Below are 15,484 nucleotides of genomic sequence, written 5' to 3' on the forward strand. Positions count from 1 at the left end.
CTGTTTCTCCGGTTATACTTGGTTTAAATTGGTTAACCTTACATAATCCCACTATCTCCTGGGACACTCTCTCTGTAACTTTTGACTCAAAATTCTGTTCAACAACTTGTTTCCCTATCAGTATTATGCACACTTCCACCACTGACTTAGATTTCCAGTTACCTGATGAGTATAAGGATTTTGCTGATGTTTTCTCCAAAACTGAATCTGAAACTCTTCCACCTCACAGGAAATACGACTGCCCCATAGAGCTAGTCCCTGGAGCTCAGATTCCTTATGGCCACATTTTCCCTCTATCTAAACCTGAACTTACACACCTTAAAACTTATTTAGAGGATAATTTAAGGAAAGGTTACATACGGCCCTCTACCTCACCAGCTGGTGCCGGTATGTTTTTTGTAAAAAATAAAGACGGCAGTTTACGCCCCATAGTTGACTACCGACAGCTTAATAAGGTGACAGTAAAAAATCGCTACCCCTTACCGCTTATCCCAGAATTAATAGAGAGATTGGAAGGGGCTAAATTTTTTTACAAAATTAGATATAAGGGGAGCGTACAATCTCATCCGAGTAAGAAGTGGTGACGAGTGGCTGACGGCTTTTCGTACTCGCTACGGCCTGTACGAATATACCGTGATGCCGTTCGGGCTATGTAACGCCCCGGCCACTTTCCAACACCTAATAAATGACTTATTCAGAGATTTCCTTGACGTTTTCTTAGTCATTTATTTGGATGACATTCTGATCTACTCAAAAACTTTCACTCAGCACATATCACATGTCAGACAGGTACTTTCTAGATTAAGAACTAACTACCTATACGCAAAACCTGAGAAATGCATATTTAATTCTAATAAAATAACCTTCTTAGGTTACGAAATAAGTCCTATGGGTATACGTATGGAGGAAGGTAAAATTCAGGCAATTATTGATTGGCCTGTCCCCAAATGCAGAAAAGAGGTTCAGAGTTTCCTCGGTTTCGCGAACTTTTATCGCAAATTTATTAAAAACTTCTCTAACATTGTTAAACCCTTAACAAATCTGACTAAACAAAATGTACCTTTCCATTGGGATCAGCTTACTCAAAAGGTTTTTGAAGATCTAAAAAACAGGTTCACAACAGCTCCTATCCTCAAATTTCCTAATCCTGAATTACCTTTTGTTCTCGAGGTAGACGCTTCTGATGTCGCCGTGGGAGCCGTGCTCTCTCAACGCCAAGGTTTAGATCAACCTCTCCATCCAGTGGCCTTCTATTCTCACGGTTTGTCCCCCCCTGAACAAAATTATCCTATTGGGGATAAAGAGCTTTTGGCCATCAAGATGGCACTTGAACACTGGCGACATCTCTTGGAGGGTACCAAGATACCAACTTTAATTTATACAGACCACCGTAATCTGCAATATCTCAAATCCGCAAAGACTCTGTCGGCCAGACAGGTACGATGGAACCTTTTTTTTTCTAGATTCAATTATCAGATTGTTTATCGTCCCTCAAACAAAAATCATAAGGCAGATGCACTATCAAGGCTTCCAATGTATGTCCGTTCAAAGTCCTCGGTAGAAAGCATTATACCTCCTGAAAATTTCATCTCATTTGTTATTGACTCCGAATCTTACCTAAAGGGAGAACAACTAAATGATACAAACAAACCTTTACATCTACTACAGAAAAAAAGTAACGGTCTCTACTATTTTCAGGACAAATTGTACATTCCACCCACTCTACGTCAGATGGTTCTTGAATCCTCACATGACTCTCTACTCGCAGGTCACCCTGGTGTTAGGAAAACCCAAGAACTTATAGGGAGGAATTACTGGTGGCCGGCTATGTCGCGAGATGTGAGGACCCATATACTCTCCTGTAGAAAATGTACCATATCGAAGAGGTCAAAACATTCTCCTTATGGTTTATTAATTCCTCTTCCTACACCCAGTAGGCCTTGGCTAGATATCGCCGTTGATTTTATCGTTGATTTACCTAAATCAATGAATACCACAACCATCCTGGTTATTGTTGACCTATTTAGCAAAATGTGTCATTTCGTTCCATATCACAAACTTCCGACAGCATCTGAAACCATCCAACTTCTCATCTCTAACGTCTTTAAATATCACGGAATACCTGATAGCATCACCAGTGACAGAGGAACTCAATTCTCTAGTAAATTGTGGTCTGAGTTTTGTAAAACCTTTGGAATAAATAAAAGATTAAGCACTGCATACCATCCCCAGTCAAATGGCCAAACTGAAAGATCAAACCAGTGGCTAGAACAATTCCTCAGAACATATTGCTCATCTCAACCTCAAAATTGGTCCACTCATCTATCGTACGCTGAATTCTGTTTTAACAATACCGTTCACTCCACTACAAAAGAAACCCCCTTTTTCGTGAATTATGGGTTCCATCCAAGGTTTCAAATTCTACCTAATCTTCAGACTCCCTCATTGTCTGTTTCAGAACTAGCTGATATGATTTCTTCTAATTTCACTACCATAAAGGCCAGTATCGATGAGGCTAAAAGAACTCAAAAGTATTATTATGGTAGGAAAAGGACTCCGTCACCGGTCTATTCTGTAGGTGACTTGGTGTGGTTATCCACGAAGAACCTCAACATGAACACCCCTTCTAAAAAACTCTCGCCTCTGTTCATAGGGCCTTATCCTATATCTCACATCGTTAACCGGAATGCTGTTCGTCTCCAACTTCCAGATTCCTTCAAGATTCATTCTACCTTTCACGTTTCGCTGATAAAACCCTACAGAGCACTCAGGGATTCTCTTCCTTCTTCTTTGGCTGTTCCGTTGGTAGTGGATCCAAACACCGAATATGAAGTACACTCCATCCAGGACTCTAGACTTTCCCGTGGAATCCTCCAATATTTGGTCCGTTGGAAGGGCTATTCTCCGGAGGATGACTCCTGGGAGCCTGCCTGCAACATATCTGCTCCTAGACTTGTTGCCTTATTCCATCGGAGGAACCCAGATCGCCCTCAACCTTGAGCCCCGGGGTTGCTCCTTGAAGGGGGGGTCCTGTCAGGATCCTCCTAGCTGACAGCCTCATTTTCTTTGACATTATACTGTTTCTTTAAATTTCAATTATCTTTTCCAGCCAGCCTATAAATCTCCCAGTATCCTTTACTTCATTGCTTGGTATTGGATTTTTCCTCATCTAGCTACTGAACAACACGCAGTTGTCTACTAACCTAAAGCTATTTTGATCTTTGTCTATTTTGATTGCTGTCAAGTTCAAGTTTATTATCCTCACTTGCCTGCATACCTCAACCAGGCTCCGCTATTAGCACTAAGCGTATCAACTCTCCTACGTTGTTTTCCGGATCTCTTTCTCAGTCAGCAGTACAGGGATTCCTCCGCGGTGACGTCACACGCCAACTTCACGGTACTCACCAGCTCCTCACTGCTTCTACCGCTCCGGATTTTTACACACAGGTCAGTCACTTGCCTTCCTGACTACCGAAGCAAACTTTGTAGTATACTCTAGCTTCACTGTTTTGATTATTATCGCTGTACCACCAACGACTTGTGTGTATAAACTAGTGACATTCCATTCTCTCTAGACTGCCTTATGAAAAGTTGTTACTAGCAATACCGGTTTATAATTCATTTACTGCCTTTATATTTTTTCCTTATTTTTTCTTGCATATTAAGTTTCTCATATTGGTTGGCGGAATAGTTCCCTGCTGCACATATTTCACACTGTGATACAAGATGCAGGAATAGAGTTCTATTTTCCAGTATTCCAATTACAATAAATGCTATTTGTTAATGGGGTTTGCAAATCACCTCTTAGGTGATTTATTTGCTCATCCCACACATCCTAGCTACAAACCTTAAACTATAAAAATCTCAGCAGTTGAGATTCACATTATTTTTAACACTTATTTCTTTAGTGTTCTAGTTCGCCTGACAGATACAAGCTCAAAGGGAACTATCCACAGAGGTCTGTTTTTTTTTGCTATAGACCCTATAATCCAAACTACATGTTTTCAAACCAGAATTACTCCTTACCATATCCTGGACGCAAATTCCCAGACTTTTTATGTTTTTCCCGTTATATTCCGTTTCAACAGCAATATATTGTTTATTTTTATTTTTGTCGATGCTCTTTGAAATTTATTAATAAAGCTTGTTATGCTATTTATTTATTTTTTAAATCGGACAAATCCAAATATTTAAAAAAAATACTAAAAAAATGTCTCAGCATAATCTTGTTTCCTACCTCCCTATGCTAGGTTTAAGTTAAATTGGACAAGCGTGCATTACTAAATCCAACATTTAGTGTCTTACTGGCTGTTCCTAACATCAGTTATTAGAAATACTATGGCAGGATTGGACAGGGAACAGTGGACAAGAATGGTCAGACCTCCTGTATTTCATTACAAACAAATGAGCTGATTAACCAAACAATAGAGATATATCACCAATTTTGGATGACTGCATTTGTCAGAAGCCCGCACATTTCTAGACTCTACTTCACTTAAAGGGATAGAAAGGTCAAAAATTAAAAGTGCATGAATGCATTTTGATTTGAAATATAAGCACTTTTGCAATATACTTCCATCAGCAAAAATGCTTCTAATACAAGTTATTGCTGTTTTTCTGGGGCATATATACATATCCTGTAAAATCTATATTTGTATAACCCCTGTACTGTGTTCGACAATAACGCCATTTGTAGATGTAGGTGTCCTGAAACAAGTTTTCCTGCAGATCTCTTTAGCTGTACATGATATCAAGTAGTCTTCAGATTTACATATGTATATATCCCTATACATATATAATTGGGTGCCCTGTTTACTGTATACAGCCTCCCCAATAGGGATGAATGGAGCTTTAATGAATCAATACCACATATGTAAATAAACCTCTAGGATGAATCTAGTGGCCATTTTAGAGTGTTTAACATAGATGCTATGTAGAAGACTTTGGAAATAGCTGTAAAGAAGTCTATCAAGTGGCTGAGGTGCCAAATTCAATAAGCCAAAACTGGTCTCAAAAAGTGGTTGAAAAGTGAGCTGAAAACAGATTGTGATAGACTAGATGTTTTCAGCTCCATAGTGTAAATAGGACTTTGAGCAGCTTAAAATCTGCTTGAGAGTATGAGAATCAGCCGAAATTGCACTATTGTGATAGCACCAAATAGAAAAGTAGCCTTTTCAGGCTCCCGATGGATTGTGATCAAGGCCTATATGTTTATCCCCTTAAGGACAAGGCCATTTTTCAATTTCTTTCCCTTAAGGTCCAGGGCTATTTTTACATTTCTGTGGTGTTTGTGTTTAGCTGTAATTTTCCTCTTACTCATTTACTGTACCCACACATATTATATACCATTTTTCTCGCCATTAAATGGACTTTCTAAAGATACCATTATTTTCATCATGTCTTATAATTTATCATAAATAAATATATAAAATATGATGAAAAAATGGAAAAACACACACTTTCTAACTTTGACCCCCAAAATCTGTTGCACATCTACAACCACCAAAAAACACCCATGCTAAATAGTTTCTAAATTTTGTGCTGAATTTAGAAATACCCAATGTTTATTATTTGCTTTTTTTGTAAGTTATAGGTCAATAAAAACAAGTAGCACTTTGCTATTTCCAAACCTTTTTTTTTCAAAATTAGCAATAGTTACATTAGAACACTGATATCTGTCAGCAATCCCTGAATATCCCTTGACAGGTATATATTTTTTTTAGTAGACATCCCAAAGTATTGATCTAGGCCCATTTTGGTATATTTCATGCCACCATTTCACTGTTCACTTTTTCACTAACTTTGGGTTGCTCACTGAAATTATTTACAAACAGCTTGTGCAATTATGGCACAAATGGTTGTAAATGCTTCTCTGGGATACCCTTTGTTCAGAAACAGCAGACTTATATGGCTTTGGCATTGCTTTTTGGTAATTAGAAGGCAGCTAAATGCCACTGCGCACCAAACTTGTATTATGCCCAGCAGTGACGGGCTTAATTATGTAGCTTGTAGGGAGCTTGAGGGCTTAATTTTAGCTTTAGGGTAGAGATCAGCCTCCCACCTGACACATCCCCTGATCCCTCCCAAACAGCTCTCTTCCCTCCCCCACCCCACAAATGTCCTGACATCTTAAGTACTGGCAGCTGTCTGCCAGTACCCATTTTGCAATAAAATAACTTTTTTTTTTCTCAAAAATCTAACTTTTTCTGTAGTGTAGCTGCCCCCCACCATACCCTACCCCTCTCGCTTCCAGATGCTTGAAACCCCTGACGATGTACAGGGTACATCGCTGGTCTTTAAAGACCAGTTTGTGTAAGACGTACCCTGTGCAACATGCGTTGTTAAGGAGTTAACCCCTGTAAAATTCAGCTTCTGAGCAGCAATGCACTACTCAGGTCTATCTATGTAGCAACCAATCACAAGCTCCCAATAATGCCTTGCTACTCCAGAGACTGTGTCGGATCAGGTCCGCCAGACCTTAATAACTAGAGGCCTTTATATGAACCAATAAAGATTCATTTTGACCCTCATGTCCCTTTTGAACTAAAAGACTTCATCAGCATCTTGTAAACATTGTTTCATTTTTAAAATCAAAATGCATCTTTCTATCTCATTATCTTCCTGGAATTTCATGTATGTCTTATGAGGTTTATATTATTATACTCCATTTATGTCTTGTAGATGAAATTGTTTCTTTATAAAAAAAATATTTTCATTTAATAAGCAATATTGCTATATAACACTATTTCTTTGTACATTGTTTTTGTTTAGTCTTTTGTGTTTAAAATGTAGCTTGCTTTGTTATTTCCATAGTTTAATAATCATCAAATAAATGAAAATTCTCGCCAAGTGTAATATGAATCGTTTTAAGCATCTCAGTCAATGTAAATTGTATTTCTAAACCTGTCATTTATGTGTTAGACTGCCAAGTTTTTGTACACAGTCTGTGGAACGAATTACAATCTTAAACACAGGATCCAAGAACACTTATATTTAATTGTATCTGAATCTAAATTTGCAGTAGAACAATAGACAGGCAAACAATAGATTGCTACTCAATTTTCAGGAAGTAATGGGGAAAAAAAATCACAAAGTGTTTTCCCCCCATTGCCAAATGGAAAAAAAAAAATGTAAATTATTAATTTGAGTACATTAAGGGGTGAATATATTGGTTAGACATTTTTAATTTAATAATAACACTAATAATGCAAAACAAAAACAAAAAACAAATTAAAGGGGCAAACTAAAAAAAATATTCTCCATAAAATGTTGCATAATTAAAAAAAACTTTGCACTTTATTTTTTGCTTGCTTTTCCTGTAATTTTACTCAGACAATGGTAGTGTTTCCTTTCCCCCAAGGAATCTTGAGTGCATTCAGTGGAATTAAGAACCTTGACACTCCTATATGCTGTACAATTTTTTTGTTGAAATGTGCAGGAGCTCATTAATAGCTCTCACTTATTGGCCACAAAACAGGAAGTAAGATGGACAACATTCAAGAAACTTTCGGCTAGATTACGAGTTTGGCGTTAGGCTTAAAAAGCAGTGTTGGCCGGTCCCAACGATGCTTTTTAATGCCCGCTGGTATTAAGAGTGTTGCAGGTACAGTTGTACCGCTCACTTTTTTGGCCAGACTTGGAAATACCGCAAAAAAATTTCTTTCATGATTCAGATAGAGCATGAAATTCTAAGCAACTTTCTAATTTACTCCTATGATCAAATTTTCTTCATTCTCTTGGTATCTTTATTTGAAATGCAAGAATGTAAGTTTTGATGCCGGACCATTATTGGTGAACAACCTGGGTTGTCCTTGCTAAATGGTGGATAAATTCATTCACCAATAAAAAAGTGCTGTCCAGAGTTCTAAATAATAATAAAAAAAGCTTAGATGCCTTCTTTTTCAAATAAAGATAGCAAGAGAACGAAGAAAATTTGATAATAGGAGTAAATTAGAAAGTTGCTTAAAATTGCATGCTCTATCTGAATCAGGAAAGAAAAAAAATGGGTTCAGTATCCCTTTAATCTCAGATGAAAAGGAACGTTTCTGAAGCTGTGGAGCTAATTTTCAGAAGTTTCTGAACTTTCTTCTGTGCAGACCTTAGGGGGTTAACTTTTTTCCCACCAGAAAAGTGCTCTGTGTTCTCCTTTCCCTTATAGACAGTTGATATCTTTGGTGACAGACTGCAATTTTGCTTTAGAGCCTTAGAGTGATAAGCACTCTTAATTAAAGAGACCGTTTATACCTAAATCTTTCTCCCCTTTAATTTAATCCTAATGATCTATTTACCTGGTGGAGAGTATTAAATTGTTTACAAATAGCCACTTTGCCTTTATATCAGCATTTTAAATAGCCAATTTTGCCTGTGGTATCCCTACCTATAATGAATGTTTTTATACTTAAAGGGACAGTTTACTTCATTTTTTAATTGTTTGTTTAAAATGATAGATATTGTCTTTACTACCCATTCTCCAGCTTTGCATAAGCAGAATTGTTATATTGATATGCTTTATAAACTTTCAACTTTCTAAGTCCATACAGACACCTCTTATCTCAGTGATTGTTTATAGCTTTTTACAGTCAGACAGTGCTAGTTCATGTACTCCATATAGATAACATTGTTCTCATTCCCGTGGAGTTATGCAGGAACCAACATTAATTTTCTTAAATAGAAGTTTGGAAAAAACATTGAGATAATGGGCCGTCTAAGTGCATGTAAGCAGAGGCTTCGTTACAGGTAATCATAGGGGTAAAAGTGTATTAATATAACTGTGTTGGTTATTCAAAACTGGGGCATGGGTAATTAAGAGATTATCTATCTTTTTAAACAATAACAATTTTCAAGTAGACTGTCCCTTTAAGTAAAGGCTATTGGCAAGCCAACAGAAGAAATCACACTTCTAGGGCGAGATTACATATGCGGCATAGGTTTCAGTGCAACTGCTGAAACCCGCGTCACCTGTAAATTCACCTCACACATAGGGGCAGATTTATCAAATGTCTGTCCGAAATGATCCGCTCAGTGGATCATGTCCGATAGACATCGCTGAATGCTGACAGCGTACGCTGTTGGCATTTAACATTGCACAAGCAGTCCTGGTGAACTGCTTGTGCAATGCCGCTCCCTGCAGATTCACAGCCAACCGGCCGCTAGCAGGGGGTGTCAATAAACCCGATCGTATGAGATCGGGCGGATTGATGTCCGCAGCATTAGAGGCGGTGGACCAGTTAAGGAGCAGCGGTCTTCATAACTGCTGTTTCCGGTGAGCCTAAAGGGGCATTGGCCCTTGATAACGTGGCCCCATAGGTTAAATCACATATATGGCGCCGGCAGATCATGAACTACCGTAAGTCAGATTAACTGACGACGGTCAGAAATGTGTGGAAATACACATTTCTGGCGTTGCCAGTAACTTACGGCAGTTTATGAACTGCCGCGCCTAAGTAAAAAAATAAATAACACGTATAATTCTAACCCATAGGAAAAAAGTAATCCGACACGTCAAACCCCAAAACCACCAACCCACCATATCGCAATCTACCTAATACAGTTATTAACGACTAACCCACCAATCCCCTTAATGCAAAATACCTTATTCCACTTTTTTTTTTTTTTTTAAAGAAATTTTTTTATTGAGGTTTTCAACAGGTACAATAATATGCTCATGTACATCAAAGTAGGAATGACAGTTTGCCAATTATTCTCATGCGGAGACAATAAGAATACTTAACATTGAAAATTGTAGAACAGCAAAAATAGTATAATACAATATAAAGGTAGAACCTCTTTTTATAACAAGTGTGATTTCCTTCAATAACAGGTGGGGACATTCATGGACACTGCAGGGTTTTAAATACTATAGAGGAGGAGTTATTTTCCTGTGCATAAGTAATATGGGAAAATATATCATTACATTGCGATAGATTCAAAAGCTGCAATAAAAGCTGGTAATAATGTAAAAGAAAAATGTTAAACAATCTTGCTAATCTATAAATGGGAAATATGATCAATCTTATGTTGCACTGCAAGATGTAAGTATAAAGATAGTAGTTAGGGTGCGGTATGGGCAAGAGAAACCGCCTAGTGAACCCTCCTAGATTAGGAGGTTTATTATATGAGGGTGGTGGGGGTGGTAATTTAATTATAGTAGAAGCCTACTTAAATATCAGAAGGCTACTTCTAGATAAAGATTGAAGACGACGCCTGGATGAAGACTTCTGCTGGATGTAGGACCTCTTCTGCACCACTTGGATGAAGATTTTGACCCAGTTGGGTGAAGACAGCTCAAGGTAGGGTGATCTTCAGGGGGTTAGTGTTAGGTTTTTTTAAGGGGGGTTTGGGTGTGTTAGAGTAGGGGTATGTGGGTGGTGGGTTTTAATGTTGGGGGGGTTGTATTTTTTTTTTACAGGTAAAAGATCTGATTACTTTGGGGCAATGCCCCTAAATACTTTGTAATTTAGAATAGGGTAGGGCATTTTTTTATTTTGTTGGGCTTTATTATTTTATTAGGGGGCTTAGATTAGGTGTAATTAGTTTAAACTTCTTGTAATTCTTTTCTATTTTCTGTATTTTTTTTTTTTTGGTACTATAGTTTAGTTTATTTTATTTAATTAATTTAACGATAGTGTAGTGTTAGGTTTAATTGTAACTTAGGTTAGGATTTATTTTACAGGTAATTTTGTAAGTATTTTAGCTAGGTAGTTATTAAATAGTTAATAACTATTTAATAGCTATTCTACCTAGTTAAAATAAATACAAAGTTGCCTGTAAAATAAAAATAAATCCTAAAATAGCTACAATATAATTATTAGTTATATTGTAGCTATCTTAGGGTTTATTTTACAGGTAAGTATTTAGTTTTAAATAGGATTAATTTCGTTAATACTAGTAATATGTATTAAGATTTATTAAAATAATATTTAAGTTAGGGGGGGGTTAGGGTTAGTGTTAGACAGGTTTAGGGGTTAATAATTTTAATATAGGTGGCGGCGGTATAGGGGGGGCAGGATAGGGGTTAATAACTTTAATATAGGTGGCAGCGGGGTCCAGGTGCGGCTGTTTAGGGGTTAAACAATTTATTTAGTTGTGGCGGGGTCCGAGATCCACAGGATAGGGGTTAATAAGTTTATGTAGGTGGCGGCGGTATAGGGGGCGGCAGATTAGGGATTAATATGTATAATGTAGGTGGCGGCGGGGTCTGGGAGTGGCGGTTTAGGGTTTAACATGTTTATTAGAGTTGTGGCAGGGTCTGGGAGCGGCGGTTTAGGGGTTAATACGTTTATTTAGTTGTGGCAGTGTAGGGGGGCAGATTTGGGGTGTTTAGACTTGGGGTACATGTTAGGGTGTTGGGTGTATACATCTCCAATAGGAATCAATGGGATATTGGGCAGCAGCGAACATAAGCTTTCGCTATGGTCAGACTCCCATTGATTCCTATGGGATCTGCCGCCTCCAGGGCGGCGGATTGAAAACCTGGTACACTGGCCTGGAATAGTGGCGAGTGTACCTGGTAGTAGTTTGATAACTACCAAAAGTAGTCAGATTGTGCCGAACTTGCGTTCGGAACATCTGTAGTGACGTAACCATCGATCTGTGTCGGACTGAGTCCGGCGGATCGTAGGTTACGTCCCTATATTCTACTTTTGCCGGGCTGTAGGGCTTGATAACTATGGCAAATCAGCCTCACCATAAATACACTGTGGAATTCCAGCGTATTTGCGGTTGACGGCTTGATAACTAGAGGCCATAGAGTGAATGGGCATATTAAGGTAGTGTTTTTTGTCAGCAGGCAAATACCGGTTATGATGGTATAGCTTCGAATAGCTGAAAGCATGGGGACACATGAAGTTGGGCAGACATGGAAAGAAATGCAGGGGAAAAATAAGTAACCAACCTATGAAGCTAAACTCTAAATTAAGCTATGATTAACCTATTCATACCTCAATGCTGTAAGATGTTATTCAGCTATTAAATTAATTTTGTGTAAAAACCCAATACTTGAGCTGACTTAAACATAATCTGTGATAGGCAAATATACATGGGAGGCTATTGGCATTCCTCAAACAATGTTAAGGCAAGTAAATTTCAAACTAAATTCTAGATCCATCTAAATGGTATATTTTCAACAAACTGCAACTGTGGAAACATACCTATAGGAAACAACATACCATTTTATATATAAAGTAAAGCGTATTATAAGCATTAATTAGAAATACACACAAAGATATTCCCCAACTGCAGTAACGACTAGAACTACCCTAGGCAATAATGGCTAGCACTGGTAACAGAGAATATCAATGAAGGTAGCCCCTAAAAGTTATGTAAACATTAACAACTGACGCATATAAATAACCCCCTGAATCTGCGGTGGGAGCAAAACAACTGTTGCTAGTACTTCGAGTCTATGGAATAAGACTGTTATTTTTCAATTGAGAGAAAGTGCAGCTTCACACGTTACATGAGGTGTGAGAAGCATGGTGAAGGCTAGAGATGAGATAACTGTATGTGAGAGGCATCCCCCTTCACCTCTCCTGCCCTGGGATCGATCTGTCTCGGTAAGGAGCTCTAACCCATGCCTGTCTTCCACATCTGCGTCACAAACTTAGGGTATAATCCATTGCCATATACCTGAAATGCCATGATCAGTGAGTCCCAATAGGCAAGCCGACGTAGGGTCCTCTGCTGTCAGGAAAATCCGGTGTGAAGCAACCCACTTACGTGCCCGTATAGCTTAGGACACCAGCCATAACTTGCTCTAGTTGTTCCCCATGAGGGAGGGCGGGTATTCCATCATATGAAAAAGGCAGATCGCAGAGTGCCATACTTGGTGGCTCCAAGGTGCTATCCTCCATGTTTAGTGACGGCTTCATTGATTCACTGAATACCGCTCTATGATTACAGTCAGGACTCTGCGAAGCAAGCTTAATAAACAACCCAGTTGAGACTGAATCTGTGCCTGCCGGGTCTTGACTAGGAGAGCAAAATGCTTCTTCTATAGATTCTAAGAGTCTCACGTGGTGTGAATCCAATAAGTCAGTCAGGGCTGCAATAAATGTAAGCGGCTTCATCTTCCGTCAGATACTTGTTGCTTTTGAATACTAAGGGTGTAATTTCTTTTCCTGAAGAATCAACAAAGCCAGGCCAACTCAGTTAGTGCTAGGAAATGTGGCGCAGCTAAAATTTGCCATTGCATGGGGTCAGTTCAGTAACATTCAGGCGGCATGCAGATCACTGGGTTACAGCCTAGAAAATAGTCATACGATGGTTCCTCCGTACAGCTGGCAGGTTTAAGCTTTCACCCCCAACTTTCAGCCCAATTATTCCAATTAAGTATGTGCTTTAGGCTCTTTTTTGGTAATCCTTGTATAGAGCTTCTCTTTTAAGCGGCCATCTCCAGTGGCACTTGGCTCCGTCCCCCCTTATTCCACTTTTAACCCCAAATCTTCCAACCCCCAACAACGCAAAGTATCAATCTAATCACTAAGCCTCCTAACCTAACAACTCCGAATTTACCCCAAATAAACTACCATTACTGAAAATTAAAAAAAAAAAAATTAGCAAAATAAAAAAATCTTCCTATTAAAATAAAAAACCTAACATTACAGTAAAACATTTCATATAAAAAAGAAAATCTAATTACAAAAATAAAAAAATCTAAGATTACAAAAAATAATAAACCAAATTAAGCAAAAATAAAATAAAATGGAACTATAGGATTTAAGCAGCTCTCACCCTTTTGGCTGATTTCAAAATTTCAGCCAATAGGAATGCAAGGTATCCTAATATAAAACGGGTACCTTGCATTCAATCTTCAGTATGCGGCAGAGATATTATTTTTTGTAATCTTAGATTTTTTTTATTTTTAGTAATATTATTTTTTTTTTTCTTTCCTAAGATATGATGACTCCAGGGAATCATCAGTTACTAGTGGGAATATCACTCCTGGCCAACAGGAGAAGGCAAAGAGCACTACAGCAAAACTACTGTATTTATCCCTTACCCATAATCCCTAGTCATTCTCTTTGCCTGCGGTGCAAGGAGGAGGTGAAGTTTTGGTGTCATCTACAATCAAGATTTTCTAATTTTAAAGCAGAGTAGGTTTGCTCTGATTTTTCTAAAGGGTCTAGCCTTAGTCCATGTCAATCTCTTCAGTAGGGCAATGGTGGCTTTTAAGCAATTGGGAACTTGTGGGGTACAATCCTCACTGCGTTTTCCCAAAACATTTTGCTGCCCTATTTAGATAGCCTGAGTAAGTTTACTCAGTCTTTCTGTATTTCCACAGGCCCATGTGAGGTATGCCATCCTCTCAAACCAGGTGAGCTGTCCTACTGCCAGACAGATAAATATTAAGGTAAGTGCCAGTTTTATTTTTCTATGTAGCAGGGAAACATTGGACACTTATTCAGCTACAACGCTGCAGGGGGTGTTTTTTTTTATCATTCCTGTCAGGGTGCAGGTTTTTATGGCAGTTTTTGCAGGCACTGTTAGTGTGAGGATCCATTTTTAGTAACCGATTATGTACTTTTTTGGGGGGTTTTATTGTTTGTTTTTAAGCCTGTGTTTCAAGAAAGATTGTGTGATGTCAGATTATTTTTGGCACTTTTCTTCACTTCCTTTAAGAGTGAGGTGCACATATTTCAGATGGCTCTGCTGTTTAGAAGGCTTCTTGCTGTTTTTGCCTCTCTGGAAATCCGGATTGTAAACAGGATCATTTTCTCACACATTGGTGTGTCTGGTCCACAGCTTCATCCTTTCTTGTGGGAATATTCTCTTCCCTAACAGGAAATGACAAAGAGAGCACAGCAAAAGCTGTCCATATAGCCCCCCCTCTGGCTCCGCCCCCCAGTCATTTTCTTTGCCGCTCTGAACAAGTAGCATCTCAACGGGGATGGTAAAGAGTATGTGGTGTTAGTTGTAGTTTTATTTCTTCTATCAAGAGTTTATTTTAAAATAGTGCCAGTTTGTACTATTTACTCTACAACAGAAAGTGATGAAGAGTTCTGTTAAAAGAGGAGTATGATTTTAGCACCAGTAACTAAAATCCATTGCTGTTCCCACGCAGGACTGTTGAAACCAGAGAACTTCAGTTGGGGGGAACAGTTTGCAGACTTTTCTGCTCCAGGTATGACTAGTCTCTTTTCTAACAAGACATAGTAATGCTAGAAGACTGTCAGTTTTCCCTTATGGGATCGGTAAGCCATTTTCTTAGACTCATAACAGAATGAAGGCTTATAAATGGGCTCTATGCTGGTTGACACTATTGTGGGCTAAATCGATTGATTTATATCATATTTATATGACTTTTGGAGTGTTTTGTGACTTTGAAACACTTTTGGGAACGTTTTTATTACGCCTGGCAGTTGTTTAGACACCTAATCTAGTCAGGAAGGCCCCTTCACTCTGGTATGCAGAGGGAGGAGGCCTCATTTTCGCGCCTCAGTTGCGCAGTTACTTCTAGAGGCAGTGCATGCAGCTTCATGTGAGA

Source organism: Bombina bombina, chromosome 4, assembly GCF_027579735.1.
Source record: "Bombina bombina isolate aBomBom1 chromosome 4, aBomBom1.pri, whole genome shotgun sequence".
NCBI classification, from domain to species: Eukaryota; Metazoa; Chordata; class Amphibia; order Anura; family Bombinatoridae; genus Bombina; species Bombina bombina.